At 39.0% G+C, this 25,903-nt stretch overlaps 1 long non-coding RNA gene across 2 annotated transcripts; it reads left to right on the top strand.

Moving 5' to 3' along the window:
• Positions 1 to 999: 999 nt before the first annotated feature.
• LOC143381212 (uncharacterized) lies at positions 1,000 to 22,842 on the top strand. Of its 2 annotated transcripts, none has more exons than XR_013088791.1 (5): positions 1,000 to 1,192; positions 2,332 to 2,368; positions 3,103 to 3,244; positions 19,672 to 19,732; positions 22,295 to 22,842. It is a non-coding gene; the product is annotated as an uncharacterized LOC143381212 (long non-coding RNA). The 2 variants fall into 2 exon arrangements; XR_013088792.1 differs by having other exon boundaries at positions 3,180 to 3,244.
• The last annotated feature ends 3,061 nt before the right edge of the window (positions 22,843 to 25,903 follow it).

Here is a 25,903-nt window from a genome sequence, read left to right on the forward strand (position 1 = left end):
GCACCAGTCATTAGCAGGGTTGGAAGAAAGGAGGGTGGCTGGTGAATAGTTCCTGAGCCTAACTCAACCTAGGAAACAGTGCCAGAGGATAGAAGATGAATCCAAGCCATATAGATTCCAGGCCTTCCTCTGAGAGCTGACTATGTGTTAAGTACTTTGTTACCTAGGCTTTTGTCAGAAAGATATATCTATATCTATATATCTATATCTCCACTTGGCATTTATTAAGCAGAAATTAAGTCCTGCTAACATTTTTGTTTTGGCTACTATATTTATGAAAAAAGTGAATTGTAAATTTTATTCTGGAAAAATGGAACAACCTTGAGATCTTTATAATATTTCCATAATAATTGGTTGATTTTGAAGTTTTCTGACAGTTTGTAACAAAAATGGAAAAAAGGTGGTACATAAACTAAAAGATCAGTTGAATAAAGAGGGTTGACTTGTGGGTGACAATGAGAGAGGGTAAAAAAGAAAGAAGGCATAGGGTTGAATGACGTCTCCTGTGGACAAAGAATAAACCAAAGCTTTCCTCAAAAAACATAACTTGCACCCAGCGCAGTGACGCAGGCTTGTAATCCAGTGATTTGTGTGGCAAGAGGCCAATTTCAAGGCCAGTCTCAAACTTAATGAGACTCTGACTTAAAAAAAAAAAAAAAAGGGCTGGGTCTGTAGCTTGGTGGTAGAGGGACCCTTTGTTCAATGTTCAATTCCCTGTGTGTGTGTGTGTGTGTGTGTGTGTGTGTGTATACAAAACAAAACAAAAAACAAGCAAACAAAAAAACAACTCCAAAAAACAAATAAACATAACTTGCACCCCTGAAATCGGGAGCCACTAACTTGCCTGCACTCCTTCTCTTCTCAGGGCATCCCCAGAAGCAGATCTCAGGTTTGGCACCTTGACCCGGCAAGTGTGGCTGCGCTAAACTACAAGCCCAGAATTCCCTTCCCCGGAGTTTCCGGCTGGGGAGGGGGCTGTCCGAGATTCTGGCCTGAGATTTGAAGGGCGGGACTCGCCTTTCCTTCTCCGTGAACTAACTGCAGCGGCTTTCATGTTCACAACTGCGCCTTCTGCTTTTGGCTTTTCCCTTCATTACGACTCCAAGGCCAGGTGTGAGTGTCGTCTCGTGAAGAAGGCCCCGCCTTTTACAGGATGCCCACATTGTCAAGGTCAGAGGCAACGACAACCCTGGTGAGTTCCAGCTTCTTCCTGCTGTCCCCCACTTCCCTTCCTAATGGTCCCTCAGTTGCCCAACGTCAAATCTCTGTAACAAATCATTGTACACCTTCCCTGATGGATCTTTGCACTCTTTGGACCCTAACAGATATGCAGGATGTCACTACTGATGTTAAGTAATTAAGTGTGTGTGCTTGTGTGTGTATAATATTTATCTATATTATATATATCTATATCATACTTCAACAACTATGGGTTTAATGACATGAGTGAGGGTTTTTTTTGTACTGGGGATTGAACTCGGGTCCTTAACCACTGAGCCACATCCCCAGCCCTTTTTAAAATTTTTTTTTTGTTTAATGTTTAAATTTATTTATTCTAATTTGTTATTCATGACAGCAGGATGCATTTCAATTCATAGTAGACATATGCAGCACAATTTTTCATGTCTCTGGTTGTACACTAAGTAGAGTCACACCATCATCTTTCCTACCCCAATGCAGCACTCTATTTTCTTGCTAGCCCTTTATTTTTCTCCAGTTAAGACAAATTACATGTGTCTTAATATTTCCTTTTGTGCTTGGATTAGGGAGCTGGGAAACAAAGTACAGATCTTATAGGGTAAAGGAGGGTTGCTTCATTGTGCTCTCTCATAAACTGTACTAATGTTGTGGGGGGCATTATTTTATATAACTTTAGCTAAAGGAAAAAGAGAGAGAAATAGAGGTTTTCCATTAAAAGTAAATTTGGGCTAATATTGTGAAGTTTGCAGAGCATTCTATACATATTCTTTACATTGAAAAAGGTTAAAATAATTTCCTCAGTGAACATATTAAATATCAGAGAATGATATCAAAGAACAAAATAAAAAAAAGTCTGCATATGATCCCTCAAAATATCTCATAATATTTGCAGAATTTCTGCAGACTACCAGCAAGAATTAATCCCCCATTCTTTACTAAGGTACATTCAACCTACAGTCTCTGTATTGACTAATAGCAGAAACAAAAGCAAACTTTCAATACAATAATTACATGAATTCTACACTGTTTAAATAGCATATTTTATATAAAAGTGAAAATTTGAATCACATTTTTCAGAAGCCTGATATTGACTTAATTCCTCTAACATTGTTCTTGTTTCAAATGTATTAGGTGAACAAAGAATATGGACAAAGAATAAAATATTGGGGTAAGTCTCCAGCAACTATCATATATTCCTCTGTATTTAAAAAATGTAGCCCATAATTGTTTTAAAATAATACAGTTGAGAATTAATATAAATAGACTTTTTCCTGAATTCTCTCATTTGGGTTTCCTGAGTTTCAGTGTCTTTAATTGTAAAATGATAGTACAAGTTCATATTCACAGAATGGTTTTGAAGATTTAGTATAATAATATTAAAAAGAAAATATAAAGAAGTAAATAGATATCAATATAGTATCTAACCAATGAATACATTATTAATATGTTTTTCTTCCAAGTATTCTATTTTTTGTATTTTTACTTCTATATACACATTAATTCCAAAAGTAAGCTCTGAATAATTTTTCCTGGAGCAGAATACCCTAGAACTGTCATTCAATAATCTTTAAACCAATATTTTTACATTTCTTGGAAAATTTAGCAAATAAAGCATTTTAAAGGCTTCATTATAAATGAGCTTATACATCACACATTTATATATACAATACATGTATATTAATCTGTCTATATGTTTATATATAAAGAGGAATAAAATACAGATTGTGGAATAATTTTAGTATAAAATATTAAAAAACTTTATTTAACATTCTCCTTTCATTCTTCATTTATATTCTTCCAAAATGCCACTATGATATTGTAAACATGAAATATAGACTTCTTGTTTCTCAAGTCTTGTGCCATGTTGTTACCAATATCCACTTGAATCTTGTTTTACTATAGAGATCCAACAGTACCCAGAAGCTTCTCCTATTGGAGAACCATACAGATATCCCACAAAAGATGTTTTTCTTTAAAAGGCTGTCCATGATGGAATGCTGACTTGGTGGGACCTTACATGACATTCAGGGTCTTCTCTTGTATGGTAAGGCCTCCTCCTGAGAATTTTCAACTTATTTGCATATAAGATTGGTTGATTCCGGGCTATTGAATTCTGCTTCAAAGGGAAGCGTTTCAGAGCTCGTTGTCCATAGAAGCTGGCTCCATTCCTCTGAGCTCTAGGTGAGGCAGAACATCACAGCGGAAGGGCGTGGCAGAGGGAAACAGAGACCCCTTTTTTAAAATTTTTGAGACAGGTCTTGCTAAGTTGCTTAGGCCCTCACTAAGTTGCTAAGGCTGGCTTTGAACTTTGGGTCCAACTGTCTCTTGGGATTACAGGTATGTGCCACCACACCTGGCTTATGACTGAGTTCTTGAGGCCATGCTGTTGAACACCCTGGGAAAGATAAATTTACCGATTAGATATGTGGTTAATCCTTGCTGCCTTTCCGGTGATGAGGGAGAGAAAATCTAGACCTTTTACAATAGTCTAGTATTCATTTTCCTGATTGATGTAACATGGTATTGTAAGTATATAATATGTAACTACAGACATTAAAAAGTTCTAGAAGGCTGCACCTAAAAATGTTAACAGTCTACCCTTCCCCTGTTCAGAATATTAGACAACTGACTTCTGTTATTCCAGCTCTTCTTCCTTCACTTTTCCCTTCAAATTCAGGGGCATCATTGCAGCAAACTCATTTGTAGGACATCTGGGTGCCTTCTTGAAATAGATTGTCTTTCTTGGCTCTTATAAGTCTCAGTGGCTCCTTCCCAATGTCAGTTCCCCTCATCATTGGCAGAATCTGAGAAGCAGTGTACTTCTTAAAGAAGCAGTTTTCATGCTTTTCTGTACAACTGTTTTAGAGATAATGGGGAAAAATGATACTAAGGACTATGAGTCATTGACTTTATTATGATTCATCAATTTATCTATACTTCCATGTAGAAAGAACACTATTAGAAAATAACTGGTGTAGAAAACTAAAATCACAAATGTAAAAAAGAAAGGGCCAGGGATATAGCTTAGTGGTAGAGCACCTGTGCAAGGCCCTAGCACTTCAAAAATACATAAATAAGGGCTGAGGTTGTAGTTCAGTGGTAGAGCACTAGCATGTGTGAGGAACTGGGTTCAATCCTCAGCACTAAACATAAATAAATAAAATAAAAGTCCATTGACAATTAGAAAAACTGTTTTAAAATACATAAATAAATATCTGTTACTTGTTCCTGGAACATATGTATTTTTGCACTTGGGAATAGACTGGTTAATGTTCTAGACATTTTTGCAAACCAAATAATGAAACTCACTTTATACCCCTGCTCCACCCTTCTTTCCCTAGAAAGGAGGCAAAGGTCCTCTTAGGTGGTTACACAATATCTAGGTTTAGACAGTCTAATTTCCTTCCCCTGTCCCTCAGAACTAGGCACGGTACCTTTTCTTAAAAGATTTCACGCTGCAAGAAGGTGAACAGCTATGTGCACTTAAAGTATTTCAGGTTTGTTTAATTATATCTGTAGGAATCTAAAGCAATTTGAGAATTGTCTATGGAAAATGTAGATTCTGTTTCTGCTTCCAGAGCATGACTATTTCTACTCACATGCCTGGCAGCCATCTTCCCAGTGCTGTGTGGGACAAGATTTTTTTTTTTTTTTTTTGGTACTGGGGATTGAACCCAGGGGTGCTTTATCACTGAGCTACACCTCCAGTCCTTATTTTTCATTTTTTGTTTTGGGACAGTCTCATGAAGTTCTTTTTTTTTTTTTTTTTTTAAAGAAAGAGTGAGAGAGAGTGAGAATGAGGGAGAGAGAGAGAGAATTTTAATATTTATTTTTTAGTATTTGGCGGACACAACATCTTTGTCTGTATGTGGTGCTGAGGATCGAACCCGGGCCGCATGCATGCCAGGCGAGCGCGCTACTGCTTGAGCCACATCCCCAGCCCCCTCATGAAGTTCTTGAGTATCTTGCTGATTTGGATCTTGGATTGCCAAGGCTGGCCTTCAACTTCTGACCTTCCTGCTTCAGCCTCCTGAATCACTGGGATTATAGGCCTGTATCACCACACCTCATTGGGACAAGATACTTACGTGATCACTAGTTCTTACAGTAAACCTGAGAGATGGGTAGTTTAATCTCAGTTTCACAGGTGAGGGAATTATCTAATGTTATCTAGATAGGAATGGCAGATCTGAATTCCAGCTCTTCTTCTGAAATTTAGGTAAGACTATCAAACCCTCAAGTCTGTGTTCCTCTGTTACTCAGTTCAAAGAACAGAAAAGCATGTGGAGTTGTGTTTCTCATCTCCTAGTAATTAACCCACATAAGACATTTTATATTTGCCAACAAAGATGGAAGTACAGCAAAGAAATGAAAAAATGGTAACAGTTGGAGTGAAATATAAAGGAGTATTAGGAAAAAAAAACCTGTTGGGGACTTGATGCTTCCACTGTTCAAGAACCCCTTATATCTACAGGCTGAGGGATCTGCTGAAGAAAGCTTATCAACTCAAATGAGGAAAATGTTTGGAACAGAAAGGCTGATAGTGTCCTAGGGGAAGAGGTGCTGGCAAAAAGTTTACATTAAAGTATCTCCAAGATTCTTGGAGATATTTCATGACATAAAAAATGCAAAGGGCGGGCTGGGGATGTGGCTCAAGTGGTAGCGTGCTCGCCTGGCATGTGTGCGGCCCGGGGTTCGATCCTCAGCACCACATACAAACAAAGATGTTGTGTTTGCCAAAAACTAAAATAAATAAATAAATAAATATTTAAAAATTCTCTCTCTCTTTAAGAAAAAAAAAAAATGCAAAGGGCTCATGCCTGTAATCCCAGTGATTTTGGAGGCTGAGATAAGAGGATTGCAAATTTGAGGGCAGCCTCAGTAACTTTTGTTTTAGTTTTGTTTTGTACAGGGGAATTGAACCTAGGGGTACTTAACCACTGAGCCATACCCTCAGTCCTTTTTTATATTTTATTTTGAGACAGTGTCTTGCTAAATTGATCAGGGCCTTGATAAATTGCTGAGGCTGGCTTTGAACTCCCTATCCTCCTGCCTCAGCCTCCTGAGCTGCTGGGATTACAGGTGTGTACCACTACACCTGGCTAGCCTCAGTAATTTAGTGAGGTCCTAAGCAATTTAATGAGACCCTGTCTCAAAATTTAAAAATAAAGTATTGGGGATTTGGCTCAGTGGTAAAGTGCCCCTGAGTACAATCCCCAGTACCCCCTCTCTACCATCACCAAGAAAAGGTAAAGGATAAAAATGTTGGAAGTTAATCCAAATTCATAAAGGAGTATAAGTATAGATAAGAATGTTCACTATGTATTATAAATTATATGGTGAAAAGAAGAGGCAAATTTAAACTTTGGTGTATATATATATAAGATATATAACATATCTTATATTATTAATATATTATAATATATAGTTATTATTAATATATTATAATAATGTTATTATTAATATATTAAGATACACAGTACTACAGAAATATTAGTTTACTAATTTTTTCATTTCCTTATACATTTATAACTGACATGGAGGTTTTTATGTTTCAGCAAGTTTTTTTGTGTGTATGCTATCCTGTTGATTTTTTTTTTTTTTTTTTTTAATTTAGGATTTAACCCATGGGCAATTTTTTTCTCTTTTTTTTTTTTTTTTGGTAGATGGACACAAAACCTTTATTATTTATTTATATGTGGTGCTGAATATTGAGACCAGTGCCTCACATGTACTAGGCAAGTGCTCTACAACTAAGCTATAACCCCAGCCCATCATGGACATTTTTACCTACTAAGCTACAACATCCCCATCCCAAGACCTTTTTTTTTTTTTTTTTTTTTTTTTAAAGTTTTGAGACAGGGTTTTACTAAGTTGTTTAGGGCCTTGCTAAGTTGCTGAGGCTGGGTTTGAATTTGTGATCCTCCCGCCTTAGCCTCCTGAGTTGCTGTGTGCCACTGTGCTTGGATGGGTTTTGCGTATGGAACCCAGGACCTCACAAATGCTAGGCAAGTGCTCTATCATAGAGCTACACCCTCAGGCTCTTGGCAAAAATTTTTGAAGGTTACAGAACAATCATAATTTTTCCTATTAATCAACAAGATCACTTTGTATGGTTTCAGTTTACAAGTTTATTTTTACAGTCTTTTGCTAATATGCAAAGCAAGGACATAAACAAACATACACAGGACAAAGAATCAGTTTGCCTTCAGAGAAAAATCATTAGAATTGAACCCAGGCATCCTGGTTTTCTTCTCTTACTTTTTTTTGTGATACCAGGGATTTAAATCAGCAGAATTCTAGAGCTGAGCTACATATCCCTGGCACTCTCGCCAAGTTGATGAGGCTGGCCTTGAACTTGTTATTCTCCTGTTTCAGCTTGAGTCACAGGAATTATAGGCATGTGTATCTAGTTCTATTCTGGTTCTGTGCAGTCATTTACTTCTTGGATTATTGTGGAAAAGTCATTTTAACTTCCATGGCTGAATTTCCTCAAAAGTGAAATAAGAGGTCTTTCTCTTCTGTCCTGGCTAGTCTGACTTCTGCCTTTGTCCTCTAAGATAGGACAAAATCACCTGATTCAATCTACAATATATTAAATATATAAATAAGTCTACTAAAATCTGTAAAAGCACTGAAAAACAATTTGGTATTTCCTGTAAATGTGATCTCTAAACTCATCATTTCCTATGGCGATGTTAGCTGAGTGTCATAAAGTTGGTTTTAGTTTCTCTTGACCACACCTGCCAGCAGCCCCATTTCCCTGACCTAGCTGCTGTCACTTTGGCTCTTTGTGGTGCCAAAATGTACTCTGGGCAACTGTGCCCCTTACAAGTATCTTTATGATTATAAAAAACTGAGCAAGCCAGGTGTGGTGGCGCATGCCTATAATCCCAGCAGCTCCAGAAGCTGAGGCAGGAGGATCATGAATTCAAATTCAGCCTCAACAAAAGTGAGGCTAACAACTCAGTGAGACCCTTTCTCTAAATAAAATACAAAATAGGGCTGAAGATGTGACTCAGTGGTCAGGTGCCCCTGAATTCAATCCCTGGTAACCCTCCCCAAAAAAAACCCAAAATTGAGTGATGTAGAAAGGTTAGTTTTTGCTCTATGTTTTAAGTATATTTATAAGGTCTGAAAATTTTCTCCAAGGACTAATAAATGAAATTAATTAATTATTTTAAAGCAGTTTATTTTAAAAAGTGGTTTATGCTGGGTGCAGTGGTACATATCTATAATCCCAGCAATTTGGGATGCTGAGACAGAAAGATTACAAGTTTGAGGCCAGCCTCAGCAAATTATCAAAGCCCTCAGCAAGTTAATGAGACCCTGTCTCAAAATGAAATTAAATAAAAAAGTAAATAGACTGGGGATGTAGTTCAATGGTGAAGTGCCCCTGGGTTAAATCCCCAGTATCAAAACAATAACAACAACAACAACAAAACCTCCCCCTGGATTTATTTATTAATTCAACATTACTTGAACATCCTGTTAGTTAGGGGACCAAGCTAGCCTCTCTGGATGTAGCAGTAACTAAATTAAATTTGGTCCTTCCCCTTGATTACTGGTGAGCAACAAATTTACCTTTGTTAAATAAAACTGGAAATTTTCATTTAAAGTACATGTAAACCCCTATAGAAGAAAGCATTTCCCCCCGTTACTGGGAACGATCTTAGTGCCTTGCATCAGCGCTCTTAGTACTGAGCTACTATCCCCACCCACCTAGGAAAACATTTCTCTTTTTTTGGTACTGGGGATTGAACCCAGAGGTGCTTTACCACTGAGCTACATCCCCAGCCTTTTAAAATTTTTCTATTTTTATTTATTTTATACTGGGGATTGAACCCAGTGGTGCTTTTACCACTGAGCAACATCCCCAGCACTTTTTATATTTAATATTGAGACAGAATCTTGCTAAGTTGTTTAGGACCTCGCTAAATTTCTAAGGCTGGCTTTGAACTGTGGATCTTCCTGCTTTAACTTCTTGAAGCAGGCGTGCGCCACTCTGCTTGGCTCTATCCTTTTTATTTTTTGAGACGGGGTCTTGCTAAGTAAGCAGAGCCTCACTTATTTGCTGAGGCTGGCCTTGAACTTTCCTCAGCCTGCTGAATTGCTGGGGTTACAGGCGTGTACCACTTTGCTCGCCTTGAAAAAACATTTTTATTAGTGGGCAAATACTGAGAACTTATTGAGCATTTAATGGTATGGAAAATACAGAGAATCAAATTATTCTGCACTTACATTGAGAGGACTTCCCATCAAGCTGAGGGATAAGTCAGATAGTATGCCTTTTAAGTAAAAGAAAAAAAGTTTTAGGAGCCACATATAAGAAATGTTAAAAAAAAAAAAAAGTTCTGTTACATCAGAAGGTAATGAAATGTACAAAGTAATAGAAAAATAATACAACTCCAATCTTTGTCTAAGATAAATGTATATTGAGCACCTGTTGCCCACACTATACTAAGAGTTGTAAGAAAAAACCAACCACACTTAAGCCATCAAGGGAAGAAAAGTCAGAGCTGACCTTCTTGATGCCTGGTAGCTCGCCTTCACCCTTTTGTCCTTGAAACCTGTTCACAAATGAGATATCCTTATAACAAGCTGCTTTTAATTCTTAAGATGTTAGATCAGTGACCTCAATGTGAAATCATTATTTTTGGGTAAAATTTCATGATTGACTAATGGAATTAGAGTAAGTTCTTGAAATTAGATAGATAACATATTAGAAGGCCACATTTCCTTCTGTATATACAAGTAAAACTCCCTAAAGCAATAGGAAGCTTATTATGAAATAATTAGAATGATAAGCAAGACTTATCAGATAAAGGAATTCTAACTCTCCAGAATAAGTTAAGAAAGTCAATGGCTTAGAGCAGAGAGGAAGTCTGGGGCATCCTTTGTACAGTGGCATGTGGAGGATAGAGGGATTTCCAACCTTTTTTCCTTTAAGTCTGAAGTTGCTCTATGTGATACAGGGGGCTTTTAGTCACACAGGCCTGGTGAGCACTTGAAACATGGCTAGTGCCACTGAGTAACTTCGTAGTTACTTTTAAATTTTTCTAGCATTATTATTGGTGCTGGGGATTGAACCCAGGGCCTTGTGTATACTAAGCATGTGCTCTGGCATTGAATTACACCCCCAGGCATGCATATGTGTGTGTATACACACATATACAAACATATGTATGTATACACACACATATACGCCTGGGGATATGGATATACACACACACACACACACACACACACACTTTTATTTGGTACTAGGGATTGAACTCAGGGGCAATTTGTCACTGAGCTATATCCCCAGCCCTTTTGAATTTTTATCTTGAGACAGGTTCTTGCTATGTTGTCCAGGTTGATCTTGAACTTGTGATCCTCCTGTGTCAGTCTCCTGAGTACTTGGTATTTCAGTAGTTGGTATTCTACTGCACCTAGCAAAGTTTACTATTTTAACCATTTTTTTTTTTTTTTTTTTAATTTATTTATTTTTTAGTTTTCGGTGGACACAACATCTTTGTTTGTATGTGGTGCTGAGGATCGAACCCGGGCCTCGCGCATGCCAGTCGAGCGTGCTACCGCTTGAGCCACATCCCCAGCCCCTATTTTAACCATTTTTAATTATACAGTTCAGGCCAGCCTGGAGGCATACATCTGTAATCCCAGTGCCTGCAGCAAGAGGATTGCAAGTTCAAAGCCAGTGTCAACAATTTAGCGATTTAGCAAGGCCCTAAAGCAACTTAGACGCTAGACGCTATCTTTAAATAAAATATAAAAAAGGCCTGGTGAATGGGCAGTTGCCCTGGGTTCAATCCCCAGTCAAAAAAAAAAAAAAAAAAAAAAAAAGTGTACATATCAGGGGTGTAAACTACACACTGTCTTGAACTTTATGTTGTTGTGTAACCAATCACCAGAATGCTTTTTATCTTGTAAAACTGAAACTCCTCACATATTTAACAATGCCATATTTTCTCATCCCCCAACTTCTGGCAACCATTTTATTTTGTCCCTATGAATTTGATTATTCTAGGTACCTCATAGAAGTGGAATCATATAGTATTATTTCTTTTGTGATTGCCTTAGTTCATTTAACATCATACATAGAATTCATGCATGGTGTAACCTGTCAAAATTTCCTTCCTTTTTAAAGTAATATTCTATTTTGTGTATATATCACTTTGGACTTCCATCTTTTGACTATTATGAATAATGCTATTATAAACATAGGCTTATGGGAGAGGAGGGGAGGAATAGGGGGGATAGGAAGGGCAGCAGAATAAAATAGACATTATGATTGATGTATGTATATTCCATGTATGTATTATATGTCAAAATACATTCTGCTGTCATTTATGACTAAGAAAAATAAAAATAAATCATATGGTTAAAAAAAAAAAAACATAGGTTTGCAAATATCTGTTTGAGTCCCCTACTGGATGAATAGTCAGTACTACTATTGCTGGATTATATGTAATTCTATTTTTAAATTTACTTTTTGCAGTGGTAGGGAACTGAATCCAGGATCTTACCCATGCTAGGTAAGCGCTGTACCACTGAGCTACATTCCCAAACTTTTTTTTTTTTTTTTTTTTTTTTGTACTGGGGATTGAACTCAGGGGTACTCAAACATGGCACAAAATCCCTAGTCCTATTTTGTATTTTATTTAGACAGGGTCTCACTGAGTTGCTTAGTGCTTCAAAATAGCCGAGGCTGTTTTGAACTCGGGATCCTCCTGTTTCAGCCTCCCAAGCCGCTGGGATTACAAGTGTGCGCCACTGCGCCTGGCCCAAACTTTTTTTTTTTTTAATCTTTTTTTTAGTTGTAGATGAACACACAATATCTTTATTTATTTATTTAATATTTTAGTTTTAGGTGGACACAATATCTTTATTTATTTTTTAATTTTTATGTGGTGCTGAGGATCGAACCCAGTGGCTCACACATGCGAAGCAGGAGCTTTACCACTGAGCTACATCCCCAGCCCTGGCCCAAATTTTTAAATTTCACTTTGTGAAGGTGTCATCATTAAGTTGCACAGGCTAGCCTCAAACATGCGTCTTCTTCCCTCAGGAGAAGCTGAGAGTACAGGCATGTATTGCCACATCTGGTTTAATTTTAAATTTTTTTTTTTTTTTTTTTTTTTTTGTGGTACTGAGGATCAAACCTAGGGTCTCATGCATACTAGGCATTGATGTACCACTGAACTACACACTCAACTCTACTTTTTACTTTTTGAGGATCCATCATAAGTGTTTTCCATAGTGTCTGCATCATTTTACATATTAAAATACTGAAATTAATTTCACCTGTTAATTTTATAAATGTGGCTAACGAGAAATTTAAAATTATATATATGAAGCTCACATCTTTCTGTTGAACAGCAGTGTTAGATATCCTCTACCCCCCCACAATGTAATGAAAACTACCAAATTCCAGAAGACAAAAACTCCTCTCCCAAATCATACTTGCTACATGTTAAATAAACTCTCTACTTTTCTGATTGAACACAGGGATGCTTAACCACTGAGCTACATCCTCAGCCCCCGCAACTTAAAAAAAATTTTTTTGTAGTTGTAGATGGACAGCAAGTGTTTGTTTTTGTATGAGGTGTTAAGGATTGAACCAAGTGCCTCACACTTGGTAGGCAAGCACTCTGCCACTGAACTACAACCCCAGTTCCCCCAGCCCTTTTTATTTTTTGATTTTGAGACAGGTTCTTGCTGAGTTGCATAGGTCCTCGTTAAATTGATGAGGCCATCTTTGAACTCGCAGTTCTCTTGCCTCAGCTTCCCAAGCTGTTGGGATTAAGGCATGCACCACTGAGCCTGGATTCCCAGTCCTTTTTATTTATTTTGAGACAGGTCTTGCTAAGTTGCCGAAACTGGCCTTGAACTGTGATCCCTGCCTCAGTCCTGTGATTATAGTCTTATGCCACCACGTCTGGCATATCCATCTTTTATTATAGGAAGAAACGTCTGTCTACTGTTACTGCAAAAGGCTGGACTATCCCATAGTGACTGATGTTAATACTTGTGTATCTTATTTTCTATGTTTTGTTGGTATGTCAGAGCCCAATGCCTTCCCTTGCTGTGTTAATTCTCATGTTCCTGAATAGATGTATTTACAAGATTGAGAGAGATCTTTCTACCTAGGTACAGTGGTACAAGACTGTAATCCTAGCAATTCAGGAGGCTGAGGAGGAGGATCACAAGTTCAAGGCCGGCCTGGGCAATGTAGTGAATCCCTGTCTCAAAATAAATAAAAAATAATCCACAAAACAAAAAAGAAAAAAAAAAAGTGACCTTCCTTCCTCTTTGATAATGCTGCCTTGCCACAACTTCTCCTATCCATTGGCATTTTTAATCCACTTACAGCTTGAGTGATTTCTACACTTTGAGTAACTGATGGCTGCATGTCTATTTGAGAGGGTATGGGGAGACTCAGGAGGGATTTCTGAAATGTCAGAGAAGAGTCAGAACCTGGAGATTGGGACTGGAGACCTGTTGTGACTATTTCTGTGATTCACACCAGGGTCATTCATGATGAAATAACCACCACCACTACCCTAGTGAAAAGTAAAAATAAGGCTCCTCCTTGGAGACTAACTTTTGCAAAAGAGTTTTTTCTTTTTTATTACTATTTTTAACAGTGTTGCACTTGACTACATTTAGATGGAAAGGATGTTGGCGTAGGTGTGTTGCTGGAGATCATACTGTGACCTTACACATGCTAGGTAGGCAACTCCACCACTTAGCTACACCCCATCCCCTCAAGTATGATAAATCATGGTCTCTGATACTGTGTGCATTCACTTAACTCCTCAGCAAGGGCTGGGGAACTGTTTGCCTTGTTTAGAGCAAACACACCATGTCTGAAGGTAGCCGAGACTTTAAACACATACAAATGGACGCTTTTCTCCAGGAGCAAAGGTACATCTACTGCCCCTGCATTTGTCCCTGAGAACCAGGCCAGAAGCCAGTCTTGCCTCCCATGGGAACCAGGTGTCACTTTTAGTAACCTAAGGGTACACAGCGAAGACCCAAATGTCTGTCTTCCCAAGACCTATGTTTCTCACTCCTCAACTCAAGTCATGCCCATCCCGTCTCCGGACTTCTCCGTTTCCTTTCTTCCTTCCTAGGAAAGGACGTTCATTTCCTTCTCTCATGAGGGTTTCAAATCAGGAGTCCTTCGGATGGACTCCCATTCACTTCCACAGCGGTGCTCAGCCCGTAGTAAAGGTCTCAGGGGCGCTCTGCAGAGCCAGGTTCTCCTACCCGCGCCTGCGCAGCCACTACCTTCTCTCGGGCCCGCCCGCTTCGAATGCGCTCTAGCCACGTAACAATGGCGCCACCGCAGCCCCACCTCCGGGCGTTGGCCGCTGAGGCCCCGCCTCGCCGTTGTCCTTATGGCTTGAAGGCCAGACTTGGCCGCCTCCTTGAAAAAGGGGGAGATCATGAGGGGGCCAGCTCGCGGTCACGCCTGCAGTAGACAGTTGGATCGGGACGTGGGTCCACCGACTGCTCTTCCAGGTGTTGGGGATGTGGCACTCCGGCAACGCCGGAAGTGGTAAGGTTTCTGGAAGCTTCCCGTCTGGTTCCGCCCCTCAGAAGCCCCGCCTCGCGCGCTGCTGGGGGTTTCCACGGTGATGGTAAACAAGCCTCGACTTCTTAGTCTCTGTCTGCCAAGTCCTTGGAGTTCCGCATTCTAGAAGCTCCAAGGAATCACCTAGGGAACTGGTTTGAGAGCCGACTTGTGGAGACTTAGTGCCCCAGGTGAAGGACATCCAGCGGGAGGTCCGAAGTCCAGGGCCGCACACCTGTGTTCTCCTGGGATTGGACCCAGTTGGAGTGGGACTGCCTGCTGGGATTTGAGGTTAGGGCTGGTCTTGGCAGTAGGATTCCAGAGGATCTTTGGCTTAGTTAGAGCGCCTTCCCCTTAATCCTGCACACACCAGAAAGGACCGGTTCTGAAGAATCTTTTCTCAGAGCCCGCATGTTGCATTCAGGACTGACTGGTGGGCCTGAAGGGATTTGGAGGCACTAGAGAGCTGCTCTCATGTCAGGGTGCCCTTCACGGGTATTGAGTTGTGATGATGAAGGTTTTTTATTTCATCTTATTTTTTAGATAGTGGCGATTGAAATAGGTCACTTAGCCACTGAGCCACATCCCCAGACCTTTTTTGTATTTTATTAGAGACGGAGTCTCGCAGAGTTGCATAGAGCCTCGCTAAATTGTTGAGAGTGGCTTTGAACTTGCGATCCTCTTGCCACAGCCTCTGGAGCCACTGGGATTAGCCACCGTGCCTGGCGTTTAAAGAAAATTTTTGAGGCAATACATTCATATATTGAAAGGTCAGAACTTGCACAAGACTATTTCTCAAAACTTCTTCCCACTTCTTGCTCCATTAGTAAATAGTTTTTCTCCAAAAACTTTATTTCTTTTATAGCATTATCTTTCCCCTGTACTTTTCCTTCATCAGCTTTAGTAAATTAGTGTACAGTATTTTGATTTGAAATATTTCCTCGTGGATTTCCTTTGCCTTCTGGTCTGGAAGCTGGGTGTGTATAGTGCAGTCATCTATTTGCCACCTCCCCTTCCACCCCGAATTATTTTTTTTCCCCCTAGTCATATCTTTAAATGCATTTTGCACTGATTTCTTTTGAAAATTCATTTGGAAAGAACTCGAATTGAGCAGTTTGTGGGTAAGTTCAGGGCTTTGTCTTAGGCTTCAAATATTTTCTTTATGATTCAGACTTTTTTCTCATCCTTAAACTAAGAAATATGCTCTTGTGGACTGTTGGTAGGAATATAAAATGGTACCGCTACTGTGGAAAACTGTATGGCTCTTGCTCAAAAAATAAAAATGTAATTACCATATAATCTAGTAATTCCACTTTTGGGCATATATTCAAGAAAAATGAAAGCATGGATTCAGATTTTTGTTTTTTGTGGGGAGAGGTGCTGGGGATTGAACCCAGGGCCTGTGCATTCAAGGCAAGCACTCTACCAACTGAGCTATATCCCCAGCCCCAAGGATTCAGATTTGTACCAACCCACATTCACAGCAGCATTATTCAAATAGTCAAAAACTGGAAGTAGGATTGGGAGTGTAGCTGAGTAGGAATAACTTGCCTAGCATGCAAGATGCCCTGGGTTTGGTTCCCAGCCTGGCAAAAATAAATGGGAGGAAAAAAGTGGAAGTAACCCAAGTGCCCATTTATAAATGAATAGATAAACAAAATGTGGCATATAATGGAGACCTTGAAAAGAAAGGCAGTTCTATTACCTGCTACAACATGGATGAATTTTGGGGACATTGAAAGAAACCAGTAATGAAATTTGTGGGTTTTTTTTTTGGTGGTGCTGGGGAGGGATGGAACCCAAAGCCTCAGGCATGCTAGGCAAGCACTCTGCTGCTGAGCAACATTCTGAGCCCTCTTGCTGGAATTTTGATAGGAAATATTTTAAACCTGTGTCATTTTGGAGAGAATTGCCAATCTTTACAATGTTGAGTTTTTCACATACTATTACGTAGTGTACTCTTCATTTGCTTAAGATTTTCTTGAGTTTTTCCATAGGCATTTTCAATTATATTTGAAAATATACTTGATTTTTGTGTTGTTTATATATTCTATGTGCTAGTAAAAATATTAGATCTAGGAAGGCTTATTTTTCATATTTCTTGGGATTTGTTTTTATGGAGAATATATGCCATCTCTAAATAGGACACATTTTACTTTTGTTCCATTCTGCCTTTATTTCCTTTTCTTGACTTTTTTTAAATGATTTTATTTATTTATTTTCTAAATGATTTTATTATTTATTTATTTTTTAAACAGTACTCAGGATTGAACTTAAGGGAATTTTACCACTGCGTTACATCCTCAGCCCATTTTTTTCTTTCTTTCTTTCTTTTTTTTTTTCCTGGACTGGAAATTGAACTTTGGGTATCTTTTCCACTGAACTACACCCCCCCCAGTTTTTATTTTTTGTATTGAGACATGGTCTCTTTTAAGTTGCTTAGGGCCTCACTAAATTGTTGAGACTGGCCTTGAATTTGTGATCCTCATGCCACAGCCTCACCAGTTGATGGAATAATGGTTTGTACCTGGCTTTTGCCTATTTTACATACCATGTTGAATAAGAGTGATGAGCCAGCTATGGTGACCCATCCCTGTAATTCCATTGACTCAGAAGGATTGCAAGGGCTGGGGATATAGCAATAAATAAATATTAAAAAATGAGTGGTGACTGTAATTCCAGAAGCCTGGGAGGCTGAGGCAGGAGGATCACAAGTTCAAAGCAACTTAGCAAGACTCTGTCTCTTAATAAAATATAAAAAGGGCTGGGGGGGTATGGATTAGTGGTTAAGTGTTCCTGTGTTCAACCCCTGGTCCCCCAGTGCAAAAAAAAAAAGTGACATCTTTTGACATCTTTTCCTTGTTCCCAAACTTGGGAAAAATCTGCAATTTTTACAATTAAGTGTGATGCTAGCTGTAGTTTTTATAGATACTCTTTATCAAGTTGAAGTGATTCCCCTTATTTCTAATTTGCTGAGAGTTTTTATCATAAATGGATGGTGTTGGATTTTGTCAAATGCCTTTTCTACATCAATTCAAACATTATGCTTCTTTGTCAAATTGAGATACTTTCAGCTGTTTTTTTAATGCTTTTCGCCTCAAACTGTTTTTCCTTTCTTTGGTACTCAGAACATGATTGTTAGATCTTTTGTGATAGTCCTGCAGGTTTCTGAGTTTCAGTTCATTTTTTTCTCTCTGTTCAGATTGAGTAGTTTCTATTCTGTGTTCATGTTCACTGTGGGCTGGGTATTGTAGTTCAGTGGTTGAACACTTAGCTAGTGTGCATCAGGCCCTGGGTTCAATTCCCATTATCTCTCCCCACTGCCAAAAAAAATTCATGTTCACTGATTTTCCCACCTATTTGACGCCATTCTGCTTTTGAGCCCATCCAATGAGTAATTTTTATTTTGGTAATTATATTTCTCCTTCTAGCGTTTCTTCTTGGATCATTCAGTTGTCGTCTGTTTCTTTGCTGAGTCATTCTGTTTTTTTTTTTTTTTTCCAGTCTGTTCAAGCACGAGTTTTGATTGCTCAATGAAGCATTTTTGGATGGATGCTTAAAAATCCTTGTGAGATATGCCAAAATCTTGATGTTGATTTTATATTTCGTTCAGGTGGAAATTTTTCCTCTTTCTTGGTAATGATGCTTAAAAAAAAAAAAAAAGATCCTGGACAGTTTGAGCATTATGAGACTTTGGCTTTTATTTATATCTCCTGTTTTTAGTAGGTTTTCTCTGATACAGCATGCATGGGGAGGGGAGCTGACACCTCATTACTGTCCTTTAGGTTTTTCCTCTTTTGACAATCTGAGATGGGAGTAAGAGGCATGTCTTGTATTAGTGAGAAGGGAAGCTCCCACTTCAGGCTTTCACTAGACCTTCAATAATAGCACCTTGACTGAGAGGGTGAGGTTTGACTTGTTTTGCAGGCCTAGTGAGGGTGGAAGTCTGGGTTCACCTTAGATCTTTTGCTGACATGAGTATACTAGTAGCATCATGTCTGGTCCCCCTGCCCACCCTATGGAGTTTGGCTGAAGCAGGTTTTTTATTTCTAGGAGTTTTCTATCTTGTAAGGCTGCTTTCTCCTGGTTCTTTGGCTAGAAAGAGAAGGGGTTCTTTTAGGCTTCTAAAATCTATAAACTGGGCTGGCAGTATAGCTCAGCAGTGCCATGCTTGCTTGCCTGGCATGTTCAAGGCCTTGGGTTCCATCTGTAGCACCACAAAAAAAAATAAACATAAATTTGCTGCCATTGATATTTTTAGATTGCTGACTTATCTAATGTCTGGCCTAGAATATATGAGGCAAAAAGAAAACTTGGGTGCTGGGTTGCACCATGCCATTATTTGGTCCCAAGATTCTTTGTTTGTCTGCATTTTCTTTCAGCATTTCAGTTGGTAGGGCTTTTTTTTGTTTTGTTTTGTTTTCTTTTTTTGTTGTTGTTGTTGTTGTTGTTTGTTTGATTTGTGTGTGCAGGATGCTGATGATCAAACCCAGCGCCTTGTTTGCTAAACACATGAAACACATGCTCTGCAGGGCACTGTGGTATGTGCCTTTAATCCCAGCAACTCTGTAGGCTAAGGCAGGAGGATTGCAAGTTCAAGACCAGTCTGAGCAACTTAGCTGGACCCTGTGGACCCTGTCTCAAATAAAAAATAGAAAGTGTTGAGGATATGGCTCAGTGATTAAGCACCCTTTGGGTACAATCCCTAGTACCAAAACAAACAAAGAAAAAAAAAAAACCACGAAACAAAACAACTACACATTCTCTACCACTGAGCTGGCTGTGCTATGTTTATTTGCTATAATGTTGAGAGTATTTAGCTGCTCTGGGTGGGAGGAGTATAAAGTAGTATCTGCTGTGTCTTCCTGAATGGGATGTCTTACTTTCAGTTTTTAAACTTCAGCCCGGAGGAATGGAGTTGGCTATCTATGGACTGATACCTCTGAAACTGTAAGTCCCCCAAATAAACTTTTCCTCCTTAAAATTGTTCTTGTCACTTTTTTTGGGGTGCAGCAACACTAAAAAAAGCTAACTAAAACATCTATTATCTTTTTACATGCATTGTTTCCAACAAATTTGTCATCCATAGCTTTGTTTTTTGTACCGGAGATTGACTCAGAGGCACTCAACCTCTGAGCCACATCCCCAGCCCTATTTTATATTTTATTTAGAGACAGGGTCTCACTGAGTTGCTTATTAGCACCTCACCATTGATGAGACTGGCTTTGAACTCACGATCCTTCTGTCTCAGCCTCCTGAGTAGCTGGGATTACTGGCATGCACTGATGCACCCGGCCATCTATATCTGTGTATTATGTAACTTTTTTTTTTTTTTTTTTGGTTCTGGGGATTGAACTTGAGGCCTCCCTGCTAAGTATTTGTTCTGCTGCTGAGCTACACTTCCAGCTGCATTTAAGTTTTTATTTATTTATTTATTTATTTTTAGTTGTTGTTGTCGATACCTTTATTTTATTTATTTATTTTTATGTGGTGCTGAGGATGGAACCCAAGGCCTGGCACCTGCTAGGCAAGTGCTTTACCACTGAGCCACAACCACAGCCCCTTAAGCCCCTTAAACAATTAAATTGTTTTGAGCAATTTAATTATGGTGTTTCTTGGTGTTGTTACTTAATTTTTCTTTTGTTTAGGTTTCATTTGAGCTTTGGTTTTTGTGTTTGTTTTAGTGTGGAAAGTTATAGGCTCTTATTTCTTCGAATATATATTTTTTGCTGCTCCCTCCTAAATAGCTCCCTCCAGTCATTTATATTTTAGGCTGTTTGAAGTCATCACAAAGCTCACTAATGCTCTCAGTTTTCTGGATTTTTTTTTGGAAAAATGAACTTGACTGCTTTCAAGTTAGTGATCTTTTCTTCCGGAATGTCTAATCTGCTTTTCATCACATCCAATCTTTTTGTTTGTTTGTTTTGGGTACCAGGGATTGAATCCAGGGGCACTTAACTATTGAACCACATCCCCAGCCCTTTTTTTGAATTTTATTTAGAAACAGGGTCTCATTAAGTTGCTGATTCTGGCTTTAAATTCCTGCCTCAGCTTCTCGAGCTGCTTGGAATATAGGTGTCTGAAAGCTCACCTGGCTCAACATTCAATGTATTTTTCTTTTAAAAAAATGATTTTTTACTTGTAGTTGGACATAATATCTATTTATTTATTTATATGTGGTGCGGAGGATCAAACCCAGGGCCTCGCACATGCTAGATGAGTACTTTACCACTGAGCCACAACCCCAGCCCCTCAATATATTTTTCATCTCAGCCATTTTCATTATTTCCAGAATTTTGATTTGGCCTTTTTAAATTTTTTGTGCCTACATTTAACTTTTCTGTGTACTTTTTAAGTATTTTTATGGTACTGGGGATTGAATCCAGGAGTGTTTAACTACTCAACCACATCTCCAGCCCTTTTTATGTCTTATTTTGAGACGGGGGTTGGCTAAATTGCTGAGGCTAGTCTTGAATTTGTAATCCTCCTGCCTCAGCCTACCAAGTTGCTGGGATCAGAGGCCTGTGCAACTGTGCCCAGTTTCTTCTGTGTACTCCTAGCATCATTGTCAGTGCTGAGTGGTTTTGCTAATTATCCTTATTACAGGTCATGTTTTCTTGCCTGTTTGCTTACGTGATGATCTTTCACTGAAAGTTATGCATTGTGAATTTTACTTCTTGGATGCTGGATATTTTTATATTCTTATAAATTATTATAAATCTTCCTGAACTTTTTTTTTGGTGGTGCTGGGGATTGAACCCATGGCCTTGTGCATGCAAGGCAAGCACTGTACCAACAGTGCTACGTCTCCAGCCCTTCTTGAGCTTTTAGTTGTTTGAAAATACTATGATTATTTCTGTTCTTCATCTTCTGTTTAGGGTTTGTTTGTTCTGTTTAGGTGGAGAACATTGCTTCATTTAAGTACTAATTATTCCTCACTACTCGGGTAAGGCCTTCCTGAGTATACTACCCAATGGCCCATGACTTATGGTATTTTTCCACTTGGCCTGATAGATTCTTCAGTCTGATGCTCTCCTTACTTTGGCTGCCTTGGCTTGGTAAACCCTGTGTGATCACTGTCACTGTTCTTCTGATCTTTTGGATGGTTCTTTTACCATATATAGTTAATTTCCTTAACTCATGTACTAATTAATAAATACTCTACTGGGAGATGGTAGATGCCAGGCCTTGGATTCAAGAATGTTCAAGGAGGACACTGCAGATATCTAGGGTCTTCTTTCTCTGCTGCTCTCTCTCTGGTTCTGTGAATATAGCTGCCTTGGTCTTCCCAGACTCTCAAATAAATCTGTTTCTTCAATTCAGGGAATTCTTCAGGCTGTGCCTCAGTGTGGTCTAAAACTTCTCAAGTCAGTAAGCAGGGGCACTTATAGGGCTCATCTCATTTCTTTCCTATCTCAAAAGGATTACTCTCTTTTGTTGTCTGGTGTTTGGGGTCTTGGAAACCATTCTTTTCTTGCATTTTTATCAATTCACTTTTTTAAATTATTTCAGGTGGTAAGATTAATCTGGTTCCTGATCCTCAATCCATTTTGCTCAGAAGCGGAAAATTGAAGAAATGAGGTGTACATTTCATCTTTGGTTGAACTCTAAATGGAAGAGTATATGAAATGGCCCTGGTGAGAAAAAAACAAAACAAAAAAGAAAAAACATGGGACACAGGTATATTGACATTCAAGTCACAGAGAACTGAAGTAAATTGGATGTTAACGTATAGCGATGCATGTAGCATTAGTCCATACAGCCCCTGTCTTAAAGCTACTTTTATAGGAAAACTCCACTTATTTCAGTCAAACCACTTAACAATAAAGAACTGATACTAGTAGAACTGTGAGCTTGTGAAGTCTATAATTTTAAAAAATTCTTTTCTGGTATTATGTATGCCTCAAAATATTCCATTTATACTACAGTAGGGTACCTCAGCAACTACATATGTATATTGAAGCAGTATTGTTATGTGAAATATACATTATTACACTGAACACATTTGAAAAGTGTGCTATTTTTGAAAAAATTCAATTAAAGATTTGATCCATAACTTTTAAAAATTGGCTTTTTTCATTTATAATTATTTAAGATTTTATTTATTATTTTTTTTTTTTTGCCATTCTGGGAATCTGCTGGGAGCCATCAGCCAAGTAGGTATGACAAATTCCTTGCCAGCTTACTCCCATGCTGTCTAGTGGAAGGACTTCTGAAAGGTGACCTTGCTCAAGGACCAGGGCAGGATCCGTGTTTAGGGTGTTCCCCCTTTAGAATAGGGCAGTTTAGCATAATAGGAGATTAGGGTGTTCCCCCTTTAGAATAGGGCAGTTTAGCATAATAGGAGATTAGGGTGTTCCCCCTTTAGAATAGGGCGTATCCTGCTGCTGAGTTCCTCTTGAGTACTTAGGGTCAGACAGTATATTTTGGGAGACAGAAGCCCAAGCGGTGTGGATTTGGGCAGAGAACGTGGATTCCCCCAGAGCGTGTTTGTAGACGGCCGGTGTGAGTTCGGGAATAAAGAATTGCTGTTTGAATCTACAAGCTGTGTGGAGACTCGTGATTTGTGCCCAGCCAGAGACTGCGGCAGGAATCAAACCTAAGCCTTATGTCAACCGCGCGACCAGCACACTGGCTTCATACAAGAGGTTTGTAGCATAGAAGTTAACTAGTGAGATCAAAATAAACCCACAAGACTCAATTATCTTTTTCTTTGACCAGGTCTGAGACGGCCCTCCCTCTGTCTCCTGCCTCGAATCACCCGGTGGGGCAGTAAGGCTTACTCAGGACTAGCAGGAGAGAGAGGCAGGGCACGCCAGGGAGTGGCCTTTTATTGGGGAACAAGAAATTCAGGGGAAAATTCCATCCAATGAAGGTCGAGGGGGGCAGCATTCCAAGGTCAGGGTCAGTGATTCCAGGTCAGGGTCATACCCTCACACGGACAGGCTCTCGCACCTGGAGAGGGTGGGGATTAGCTCGGACACAGTTTGGCCAGAACACCTCACACCCAATCAGGGAGGTGCCCAATCACATTCGAGAATGGCTTCCCACACTTAGGCACTTTAGGCAAGGACTGTGCCATTGAGATATGCCCAGTCTCTTGGATCCTTATTGAGAGCTAGCCATGTAGGCATAGAATGCTGGTGTGACTGACAGTAGTCAGTGAGCTTCCAGGCATCTGGAAGGCATGCAGGTGTTCATCATAATGTACACTGTACAATGTAGGCAAGTGAGCTATCTTTATCATTTAGGCAAAGTATGAGCCTCTGTTTACCATTAAGTTCTCAAAGACCAGCCAGGAGCCATCCTTGTAAGCAGGCCTTTCTAAGAGCAGTCTTAAGCTTTCTATTTTAAACTCTTTTAGGAACACAACATAAATGGCATAAACACACCAATTAATGGCAGAAATTGTCAAAATGGATTAAAAAAACCCAAGAAACCCATGACCCAACTTTGTTGTGTACTTAGGGTATATAATTTATAGATGTGCCTTGCAGTTCATTTAGGAAGGATTTCTGTGACAAAAGGCATGGTCAAGAAAGGGGGTAGGAAGCAAGAAAGTCATTATATGTATGACTATAGAGAGAGTTTAAAGATGAGGCGATGGGGATGAGGATATAGCTCAGTTGGTAGAGTGCTTGCCTCATGCTCAAGGCCCTGGGTTCAATCCCCAGCACTGAAAAGGAAAAAAAAAAAAAAAGATGAAAAAGAAATAACATGTAAACAATAAGCAGAAGAAATTTGATATGGCTCTAATAATATTAAACAGAGTAGACATTAGAACAATGAAAATTACCGGGAATAAAGAAGGACAGTATATAATGAAAAAAACACAAAAGGATTGAGTAGCCAGCCACAACCATTTTGAAGAAGACGAATAGTTGGAGGAATCACCAATTTTAAGAAATGAAGTTAGAGTAATCAAGGTAGCATAATATTGGTGAGGAGATAGACCAGTGGGGCAGAATAGAGTTCAGAAATTGACACTTTTTTTTTTTTGTAGTGTGTAGTGCTGGGAATGGAATTTAAGACCTCATGCTTGCCAAGCAGGTGCTGTACCACTGAGCTACATACCCAGACATTATTATTTTATTTTAAGTCCATATCTCCCTAAGTTGCTGAGGCTGGCCTTGAACTTGTGATCTTCTTGCTGTAGCCTTGCAAGTAGCTGGGGTTACAGGATTGTGCCACATGCTGGCTGGTCAATGTGTTTATTTATTTCTGTGCTGGGGATTGAATTCACGGTGCAGTCTCTGAACTGCATCCTAAACTCTTTTTTTTTTTTTTTTTAATATTTTTTTAGTTGTAATTGGACAAAATACCTTTATTTTATTTATTTATTTTTACATGGTGCTGAGGATTGAACCCAGCACCTCCAATGAGCTAGGCGAGCACTCAACCACTGAGCCATAACCCCAGCCCCATCCTAAACTCTTTGTATTTAAAAAAAATTTTTTTTAAAGAGACAGAATTTTTTAATATTTATTTTTTAGTTTTCGGCGGACACAACATCTTTGTTTCTATGTGGTGCTGAGGATCAAACCCGGGCCGCACGCATGCCAGGCGAGCGCGCTACTGCTTGAGCCACATCCCCAGCCCCCTATTTTAAATTTTTTTTAATATTTATTTTTTAGTTGTAGTTGAACCCGATACCTTTATTTATTTATTTTTTTATGTGGTGCTGAGGATTGAACCCAGGGCCTCACATATGCTAGGTGAGCCCTCTACCCTGAGCCACAACCCCAGCCCCTTATTTTCTATTTTGATAAAGGGTCTCACCTGGTTTCCTAGACTGACCTTGAACTTGCATCCTCCTGCCTCAATTTCCTGAGTTGTTGAGAATGCAAATGTGGGTGCCAATTGATTTTTGACAAAGAAGGTAGCAATTCAACTGAAAAGAAGAGTCTTCTAACAAATGATATTGTAACTGGATATTCATATGCAAATACAATGAACTTTAGTTGAAAACTCATATTTGTACATTAACTCAGCATGGGTCACATATCCAAAATATATTTTAAAAAATCATAAAATGTTTTATTAGTTAAACCCTTTAGGATTATGTTGAAGTGATAGTAACTGAAATATATCCTAAAAGTACCTCCCTTATGGTGTATGCAA

The sequence above is a fragment of the Callospermophilus lateralis genome, chromosome 15, assembly GCF_048772815.1.
Source record: "Callospermophilus lateralis isolate mCalLat2 chromosome 15, mCalLat2.hap1, whole genome shotgun sequence".
NCBI classification, from domain to species: Eukaryota; Metazoa; Chordata; class Mammalia; order Rodentia; family Sciuridae; genus Callospermophilus; species Callospermophilus lateralis.